Raw genomic sequence first — 10555 nt, 5'->3', positions numbered from 1 at the left:
TGATAAGTTTGTATGGAACAGAGATATAACTAGGAAGGCGGTAAAATGCTTGTATTTTTTTTATCGCCCAAATCTGGGTTGGACTGTGTAATCACACATGTATTTGCCTCTATGAATTAATAAGAAAGGGAGCTCCGCCTTTTATTTCATGAATCACATTTTTGTTTGAAAGTTGATGAATTAATAAAGTGCTAAGTAGCATTTCTATTTGAAAGGGAAACACGTCAGTTGGCTAGGGCCCAGCTAAACTAGCACGTTTACCCTATTTTTTGTTCTTGTAATTTATGTTTATATTGCCAAGTGTGATTTAATCTATAGCACATGAATTCCTGTTTGAGTGAAAGTGGATCCGCAGTGTGAAGTAGTTAGAATTCATTTTCCTGCATCTGATTTTGGATTGGTTTCCCCACCTAGTCCAAGCAGGATAAATAACCCTGCACTAGTGCACGTTGGTGTGCTATTCATTTCCTGTGGTTTTGTTTGATTTGGTTTTCCCCGCCTGGTCAAAGTAGGAGAAATAAGTCCACGTTGGTGTGCTATTCATTTCCTATAGTTTTGTTTGATTTGGTTTTCCCCGCCTGGTCCAAGCAGGAGAAATAACCCTGCACCAGTGCACGTTGGTGTGCTATTCATTTCTGCAATTTTGTTTGATTAGGTTTTCCTCGCCTGGTCCAAGCAGGACAAATGAACCTACACCAGTGCATGTTGGTGTGATGCAACAAGCCTTTTTAGTTTACTTCCAGCAGTTTTCTTACTTTCATTAATGCTTCATGATAGGATAAATTATAAGGATTGTTTCTTTATTTCTGCACTCTGTTAAAATCAGAAACATTCATTTTTATTTCACAACACTTGCAGTAGTTAAGCTCGTATTTCAAGAATTAAATACTAAGTGTAAGAAGCTCTGATCTGGTGTAAGAACTAGTTTCTTGTCACGGGATCTGAGTGCTCTGAACTTGAGAGAGTTCAAGCCCTTGCACGAAGGAAAACTCTTTTAGTACAGACACCATTTATACTCTCTGCATAAATTTATGTTCCTGCAATAGTGCAAGAAGACTGCACTGGTGCAAGATAGATTAATGCAAGAAGGAAATCTCTTTTGTAAATGCATTTTTCCTTGATCCATTCTTAGATTATTTTGATGATTCAAGTTGTCTTTTTCTCTTTAGTTTGATTCTGCAATCTTTCCTTTAAAGAAAGTAGGGATTGACATTAGAAATATTCATACCATCTCTGGAATTTCCTGTGATTTTTCTCTAAGTTTACGAATCCCCCGGGTTGACAATTAAGTGTTGAAGAGTTTGCTTAAGTGAAATTCCTGCACCCAACATTTTGGCGCCGTTGACGGGGAGGCAATTTGATTTGGTAAGAATTTTCTGGTATACAATAGAGGTAATTTTTCCTTCATTTTTTGCAGTATTTTTTTAAAAATATTCTTTGAAGGAATTTTACTGGTATTGATTGATTTATGACAACATTTTCATTAGAAATTGTTTTGCTTATTTTTCTTTCCTTTTTGAAATGAATGCCTAGAGAAGGTAGGGGTTCAAAGCCCACTAAGGGCCAAAAGAATTCTAAAAGCAATTCTCATATTGGATCTTCTTCTGTGAGCAGGCAGCCCAAAACAATTCAAACCCATCACGCAAGAACAATCCACCTAGATTCTGGTGACAACAACTCAAGTGTGGTTCAGTCTGTTGGGAGAAAAACGGAAAAAATGGTAGACCGAGAAGATCATGGGGAAAGGAATGATGAAAACCAGGTAAGTGGGGAACAATCCACTTTTGTGTTTCCAATTGTGGACCCCAATACTGTGGCACAAATGAAGAACATTCCACCATCATCTCTCCCTCATTTCCATGGTAAAGTTCATGAAGATCCTGACTCTTTTCTATTCGAGTTTGATATTTTGTGTAGAAGTTATGATTATTCAACTGATGCTCAGAAGCTAAGATTATTTCCTGTTACTCTCAAGGACTCATCTTTATGTTGGTTTATGGGGTTAGGAGGAAACACTATAGCCTCTTGGGATCAGATGAAGAGAGTGTTTTTGTCTAAATATCAAGAATATTGAAAATCTCGGGACATGCAGGATGAGATTTTTGCAATCATACAGGATGATGATGAAACTATTGAAGACTATCTAGAAATATTTCTGTATATTTTACAAAGATCGAAACTTAAGCTTGACTCTAGTACTATTAGAACCTTGTTCTTAAGAGGACTTACTGATAATGCTAGAAATAATTTAAATTTGTTAGGACAAGGTGATATTTCTCAGCAACCTTTCGAACAAATTTGTGAATTATGCAGGAAATTTTCAAGAAATCAATATAGATCCAGTAGAGGAACTCGAAATAGAAATAGAAAAACCGAATCTACCAATGCGATGATTATTGGATTAGAAAATAAAATGGAAAACATGAAAATTGATATAATGAATATTGTTACCAAACAGTTGGACTCTTTAAAATTTCAACAAAAACTCATGAAGGAAGAATATTCATTAAGTATTTTCTATCGTAAATTTACAGACAAGCATCCTCCTAAAGAATGTCCTCTTAATTTGAAATAAAATAATAAGTGTGTTATTTGTGCAGAAGACCATATCACAGAAAAATATCCCTCTATGCTAGGACTTAAAGACGTGTTTACAGGGGGACAGCCTGAAGCTAAATACTTGTATGATAGGGAGAAAAAAGAAATTGGCCTCAGGTAGGTGCAGGTATGGCTCCTGAATTTTCTCCACACTATTTTGGTTATAATTCACATGCATATTCTTGTCCTAACACTAATCAACAGTGGTAGTTTGGAAATAAATATCGCCATGGGAAACCTTCTCAACCATGGCAACAAGGTTGGAGAGGGCCAACTCATTCTCCATCTACACGTGCACCTTACCCAATGCCTAAACCTTCGAGTCAGTCTACCCCACCATTACCTTTACCTCCACCTTTTCGACCTCCTCAGTTTCCTTCTCAGCCTATGCCCAATCCTAACAATAATAAAGTAATGCAAATGATCTATGTAATAAACCCGGCTTTATTTGAGTACCAGTCCATTCGAGTTGGGGTTCATGATATTCAATTAAGATCATGAAGCACTGTAACATCATAAAATCAGAAGCAACCTAGAGTGATTGTTGAAGAGAAAGAAGAAGAGGAAACTCTTAATCATTCTCCGAAAGTCATCACTAAGTAGTCCTTACCCTCTGAATCCTTGGCACCTTCTTCCAACTAGCCTCCTTCCCAAAAAGGCTAGTAATGGAAAGAAGTGAGCCTATTTTTTAGACTAGTTTGGAATCAAAGCTTCAGAATATTTTCATTAAGTTACCTTTGCTCCAAGCCATCAAAGAGATCCCTATTTGTACTAAGATTATTAAGGAACTCTATCTCAAGAAACTCAAGAGGAAGAGATTGGAACCTCAAACCATTCAATTTGTTGGTAAGGCAGCAGAGTTAATGACGGGATGTGTGTCTATGGAAAAATATATTGATCCCAAAAACCCTGTTGTCTCAGTTCAGAGTGGTAATGTCCTTGTCCCTAATGTTCTTATAGACCTGGGGTTAGCCATTAATGTCATGACTAAGAAAACCATGGATCAAATTTGGTTATCTCATCTTCACCCTACTCCCACTGTGCTTGAATTAGCCGATAGATGTAAAACTAATCCATAAGGAGTATTAGACAATGTGATCATCTCATTAGATTCTTAGGAATATCCTACTGATTTCGTTGTGCTTCAGCTAAAGAACCCAGTAGGAGGACATACCTTGATCTTGGGTCGACCATGGCTTGCTACAACCGATGCATATGTTGGAATTCGCTCCAGTGATATGTATATTTCACATGAGGAAGCTAGGAAGAAAGTTACCTTATAACCCCCTGCCAGATCCATTCAGGACCTTCGAGATACTTTATGGTTGGATTAGCTCAGTGATGAGGAGAATCAAGCCATTTCTTTTATCCATCAGCATATTGGGTCTTCAAAAGAAGATGAGATTCAAGATTTCTTGAATAATCTAGACACTATGCCTAATTTTGAGCTATTGAGCCGGATCTTCAGCCTAGATTTTCAAGATAACCATGATTCTCATTCTTCTGTACCGTTACATTCAGCCACCCCCTTGAGTACTTTGAGCCTAATACTACTCTTGTTGAGGTTAGCCCTAGTAAATCCTTGTATATTAGTTTGGATTTGGACTCATCTCAGCGAGAGCAACTTGTGAATTTGTTGCAAAACCATCTTAGTGCCTTTGCATGGGGCTATGAAGATATGAAGGGCATCCCTCCTAAAACTTGTACACATCACATCTATATTAAAGAAGGAGCTTGACATGTCTGACAACCCCAAAGGTGAATGAATCCAGCTCTGAGAGATATTGTGAAGGAAGAAGTACAGAAACTCTTAGATGTTGGTTTTCTCTATCCTATTTTCGACAGTCAATGGGTCTCTCCATTAGTGCTAGTACCTAAGAAAGATGGAAGATGGCATATTTGCATTGATTATCAATAATTAAACAAACCAAATCTCAAAGATTACTTCCCTCTCCCCTTCATTGACCAAGTGCTTGATACCCTTGCAGGAAAGAGATATTTTTCCTTTTTGTATGGCTTCAGTGGTTATAACCAGATACAGATTGCACCCGAAGATTAGGATAAGACTACTTTTACATGTCCATGGGGTACATTTTCTTATAGATTGCTTCCCTTTGGTTTATGTAATGCTGCAGCTACCTTTCAAAGGGCAGTCTGGCCATTTTTGCTGATCTAGAATTTGTAGAAATTTATATGGATGACTTTTCTATGTTAGGTGATTCTTTTTAGGAAGCTCTAGAAAATTTGGAAAAAGTACGTCTTCGTTGTCAGGAATCTCATCTCGCCTTTAGTGACAAGAAATGTAGATTAATGTGCAAATTGGGAATAGTACTTGGCCATTTGATTTCTGGTAAAGGTATCTAGGTTGATCCAGCAAAGATCGAGATCATTCTGCATCTTCCTGCACCCAAAACTAAAAGGGAAGTAAGAGTTTTTTTAGGACATGCTAGTTATTTTAAGAGATTCATTGAAAATTTTTCTAAGATAACTGCTCCTCCTTTCTGACTTCTGGCTAAGGATAGTTAATTTTCTTGGACCACAGCTTGCCAATAGTCTTTTGAAACATTGAAGGAAAAGTTAGTGCATGCACCCATTTTAAGAGGTCCTAACTGGTCTCTTCCTTTTCATATTTCCTTTGATGCTTCAGATTTGGCTATTGGCGCAGCTTTAGGACAAGAGGAAAATAAACAATCCTATGTTATTTATTATATTATTAAGAATTTTTCTTCCACTGAATTAAATTATACAGTTACAGAGAAAGAGTTTTTAGTTGTAATTTTTGCAATCAATAAGTTCAGGCATTATATTACAGGATATGAAGTATTTGTACATACTGATCATTCCACGATTAAATATTTGATGAATAAACCATTGACTAGCGATAGAGTGACTAGGTGGTTACTATCGTTATAGTAATTTAACATTACTATTCTTGATAGACCAGGAAAAACTAATGTTGTAACAGATTTTCTTTCTAGATTAGATAATCCTAGTGAAGCAACTCCTGTTAATGATGATTTTCCAGATGAACACCTTTTTTCTATGTCAACAGATTCTCCATGGTTTGCTAACATTGCTAATTACTTGGTTACTGGGAAAACACCACCCCACTTGTCCATTCGTCAAAAGCGGAGTATTGTTCAAAAAAGTGTTGCATATTCCTGGATTCAAAGATATCTCTTTTACACTGGTCTATATCTGATTATCTGTTATGAAACCAGCTCAAGAAAAGATAGAAAAGATAGATCAACGCCTTAGAATTCAACCTCTTCGAGGGGGCAACATCCTCTACATTACATAAATGAACAATTCTTGGATGATTCAAATGAAAAAACCTCCTTTCTATATATAGGAGTCTATCGAGTGACAATATAATCCAGCCGACCTAACAATAATAATATAAAGCCACAAAAATAACAATAGAGGGATTCTATGGGCACATTAATAACAATATGGGGGCAATGGGGGCACAACAATATAAATAAGGGGTATAACTACAATAGTAATGGGGTAATCACTAGTATTATAGGGACCCAACATGCCCCTCTCCTTCAAAAAAGTGTTGTCCTCAACGCTTGAGTAGTTCTGGATACTTCTGCATAAAATTCTCATCCTCCCATGTGGAATCTTCAGCGGATAAGTTCTTCCACTTGATAAGATACTCTGAAATTGATCGATTTCGTAGCTGTCGAGTTCTTGTTTCTGTGACTGCTTCCGGTTCCAATATAATTTTTCCTTCCTCGTCAAGTTCTGGCAATATTGTTTGAACTGGGAGCTTGTCGCCTATAACCTTCTTTAACATGAAACATGGAAAACTGGGTGCAATCGAGAAGCTGCAGGAAGCTCCAATTTGTATGCCATAGTACCAATCTTTTGCAACACCTTGTACGGACCATAATACTTTGGTGATAATTTATTATCCTTCTTAGCTTGCTTGAGGGACATTTGCTTATATGGTTGTAGCCGTAGGAATACCCAATCACCTACATCAAAACTTCTTTCACTGCGATGTTGATCTGCCTGTTGTTTCATTCTATTTTGTGCCAACACGAGGTTATCCTTTAAGAGTTGGAGGACTTGTTGTTGATGTTCGATGTGATGTTCCACTGCCTGAACCTTAGAATTTTCTCTTAAATATGATGTGATGGATGGTGGTTGATACCCATAAAGTGCCATAAATGGGGTCATTTTTGTTGCTGTATGAAGGAAGTGTTATACCACCATTCAGCCAGAGGCAACCATTTGACCCATTGTGTCTGTTTATCAGATACAAAGCAACGAAGATATCCTTCCAAACATTTGTTTACTATCTCAGTTTGCCCATCAGATTGAGGATGATAAGATGAGCTATGAGCTAACTGAGTACCAAGACAAGAAAATAATTCTGTCCAAAAATTTCCAGTGAAAATGGGATCTCTGTCACTTACAATAATCTTTGGGTTTCCATGTAGCTTTTGAATTGTTTCCATAAATGCAGTAGAAACTGTACTGGCTTTAAATGGATGTGATAATGCACAAAAGTGTGCATACTTGGTAAGTCTGTCAACTACCACCATGATGACACTCTTTCCCTCAGACTTGGGTAAACCTGTGATAAAATCCATTGAAACCTCCTCCCAACGTTGGCTTGGAATGGATAAAGGTTGTAATAGACCCGGTGTCTTAATTGTTTCAACTTTATTTTGTTGGCAAACCAAACATTCTGCCACAAACTTTTGAATATCTGATTTAAGGCCATCCCAAAAAAATTCCTTCTTAACCCTGTGGTAAGTTTTTAAAAATCCTGAGTGCCCTCCTAAGGGAGAAGTGTGCAATTCCATAAGAATCTTTTGTTTTAGCTGGGAATTCTTACAGAGGTATAAGCGATCTTTGTACCATAACGAATCATTTTTCCAGCTAAATGTATCAGACGTACTGGAATCTTGTTGTAGCTTTCGAATAAGTGCCCACACTTCTTCGTCATTCTTCCATTCCTCCCTTGCTTCGTTTATCCAATCTGGTTGGATAATAGAAATGGCACACAACAATGCTTCCACATCCTCATCCTTTCTTGAGAGTGCATCTGCCACCACATTTTGCTTCCCTTTTTTGTAGATGATTTCAAAGTCATAACCCAACATCTTTGTGACCCACTTTTGTTGCTCTTCAGAGGATAATCTTTGTTCTAAAAAGTATTTAAGGCTATCATGATCCGTTTTTACCTTGAAGTGTCTTCCCATTAGGTAGGGTCGCCATTTCTTAAGTGCATGGAGTATTGCCAACATTTCCTTCTCATAAATAGCTTTGCTTAAAAACTTTCCCTTGATTGGACGACTTTCAAAAGCAATGGGTCTTTCATCTTGCATTAGAACAGCACCAATTCCATTTCCTGAAGCATCACATTCCACAATAAAGGTTTTTGTGAAGTCCGGTGTAGCTAAGACCGGTGCTTGGCACATTGCCTCTTTAAGATGTTCAAAGGCCTTTGTTGCTTCCGGAGTCCATGAAAATGCATCTTTCTTCAATAATGTTGTTAGAGGTGCTGCTATTCTCCCATAATTCTTAACAAACTTGCGATAATACCCTGTCAACCCAAGAAATCCTCGCAGATGCTTTATGGATGTGGGGATTTTCCATTCCTTAATGGCTTTAATTTTGCTAGGGTCTACCTTAACTCCTTCATGAGATACAATATGACCCAAATATTCCACCTCCTGGACTCCAAAGAAACATTTGGATCTTTTTGCATATAATTGTTTCTCCTCCAATAGTTGTAGCACCCTGTCAACATGTTCAACATGATCCTTCCAAGACTTGCTGTAGATTAGTATATCATCAAAAAATACTAACACAAATTTTCTAAGGAATGGTTTGAAAATTGAATTCATCAAACCTTGAAATGTTGAAGGTGCATTGGTAAGGCCAAAAGGCATGACCAAAAATTCATAATGACCCTCATGAGTTCTAAATGCCGTTTTCGGAATGTCTTCAATCTTCATTCTGATTTGATGATATCCTGAACGAAGATCCAACTTGGTGAAGTAAATTGATCCATGCAATTCATCCAGTAATTCATCAATGACAGGAATGGGGAACTTATCTTTAATAGTGAGCTTGTTGAGCTCCCTATAATCCGGACACATGCGCCATGATCCATCCTTCTTGTGCACCAATACTACTGGAGCAGAGAAAGAACTTTGACTCGGTTGAATTATACCAGCCTCTAGCATTTCTGCAACCATACGTTCAATTTCACTTTTTTGGACATAGGGATATCTGTACGGCCTGATGTTTGGAGGAACACTTCCTGGAATCAGATGAATAGCATGATCATGATCACGCATAGGTGGGAGACCTTTGGGAGTCTCAAATACCTTGGAATGATTGTCCAGGACTTTTTGGAGATCTGGAGAAATAGATGATTCCAATGTGGAAACATCTAGCGAACATAATTGTGCAATTACACCTCTTTGCTCCTTTTTTAGAAGCTTTGTCATACCATTAGAGCTGATTATCTTTCCTGGTTTCCCTGCAATACCCCTTAATTCAACTTCCTTTCCTTCCACAGAAAATTTGATGAAAAGTTCTTGAAAATTAAAAGCTATTGTACCCAAGGATTGTAGCCATTGGACTCCTAGTACAACATCAGCACCTCCCATTGGAATGGAAAGCATTGGGCTAGTCAATACATATTCTCCCATGGATAGCTTGATATTATGGCACTTTCCAGAGCAATTTATTGTTCCTCCATTTGCAATCATCACTTGACACTCTGGTGCTGGATATAGGAAGCAATTCAATTCTTTTGCTACCCTACAATGAATAAAATTGTGGGTGCTTCCTGAATCAATCAACACTATTACCTTTTTCTTCTTGATTTGTCCTTCTATCTTGATGGTTTGAGGAGTGGTAATTCCCGCCAATGCATTACAAGATATGGTCGGATTTATTTGTTCTTCATCTAGGCTTTGTTCCTGGAGTATATCCTCTTCTTTTGACCTTTCTTGCTCCTTTTCTTCTTCCTCTTCACAATCTATGTAGAATAATTTCTTCTCAGCACACTTATGACCTTTAGTGTATTTGCTATCACAACTGTAACAAAGCCCTTTTGCTCTTTTTTCTTCCAATTTTTGTGGTGTCAACCTTATAGGTTGTGGAAGACTAGGGGCAACAACACTTCCGTCTTTATAGTTGTGAGTGGTATGCTTCCTGGTTGCCATAATTTTGCTTTCCATTTTTCTTGCTAACCTGAATGCCTTCTCTAATGAATCAGGTTCCCAAAGGCGAACATCATGTTGGATATTATCCTTTAAAGACCCTATGAACACATCAATCCTATGCTCCTCTGGAATATCTTTTACCCTTATGTTCAATTTTTGGAACTCCTCAATGTGCTCCATTATTGAACCCTTTTGTTTGAGACTTATCAATTGGCTAAAAAAAGTGTTGCTTTTTGTATCCTCATAATGTGCTATCAATTCTTCCGTAAAAATTGCCCAAGTGATAAATTGTTTACGAGAGCAAAGCCATTGATACCATACAAACTGATTTGGTTCCAAATATAAAGTTGCCATACGTACCTTTTGTGTGTTTTTCACATTATTGAGATCGAAGAATTGCTCCATCTGTAATATCCATGTGGCGGGATCCTTGCCATCAAACTTCCTCATATCGATTTTTGGAATATGGTGGGTCTTTGATCCAACATTAGAGTCTATGGAATCATGATTAACATTTCTTTTGTTCACATCATGAGTTTCCTTTACAACCTTTTCACCATTAGTAAGTATTTCTTGTAGAAAATTTGTCAAATATGTCTTCAAATCTGCCATGTATGTCTTCAAATCTGTCCTCAAATATGTCTTCAAATCATCCATCTTAGTTTCCATGCCATTTATCTTAGATTCCATGCCATTTATCTTAGCATCTGTTAGCTTTTGTGAGCGTGACATTTGTTGCACTTGTTCTTGTAATTTTG

This window comes from Pinus tabuliformis, chromosome 9, assembly GCF_031772625.1.
Source record: "Pinus tabuliformis cultivar Carrire ecotype Pingquan chromosome 9, CPIR1, whole genome shotgun sequence".
Lineage (NCBI taxonomy): Eukaryota > Viridiplantae > Streptophyta > Pinopsida > Pinales > Pinaceae > Pinus > Pinus tabuliformis.
This window is presented reverse-complemented; position numbering follows the sequence as displayed.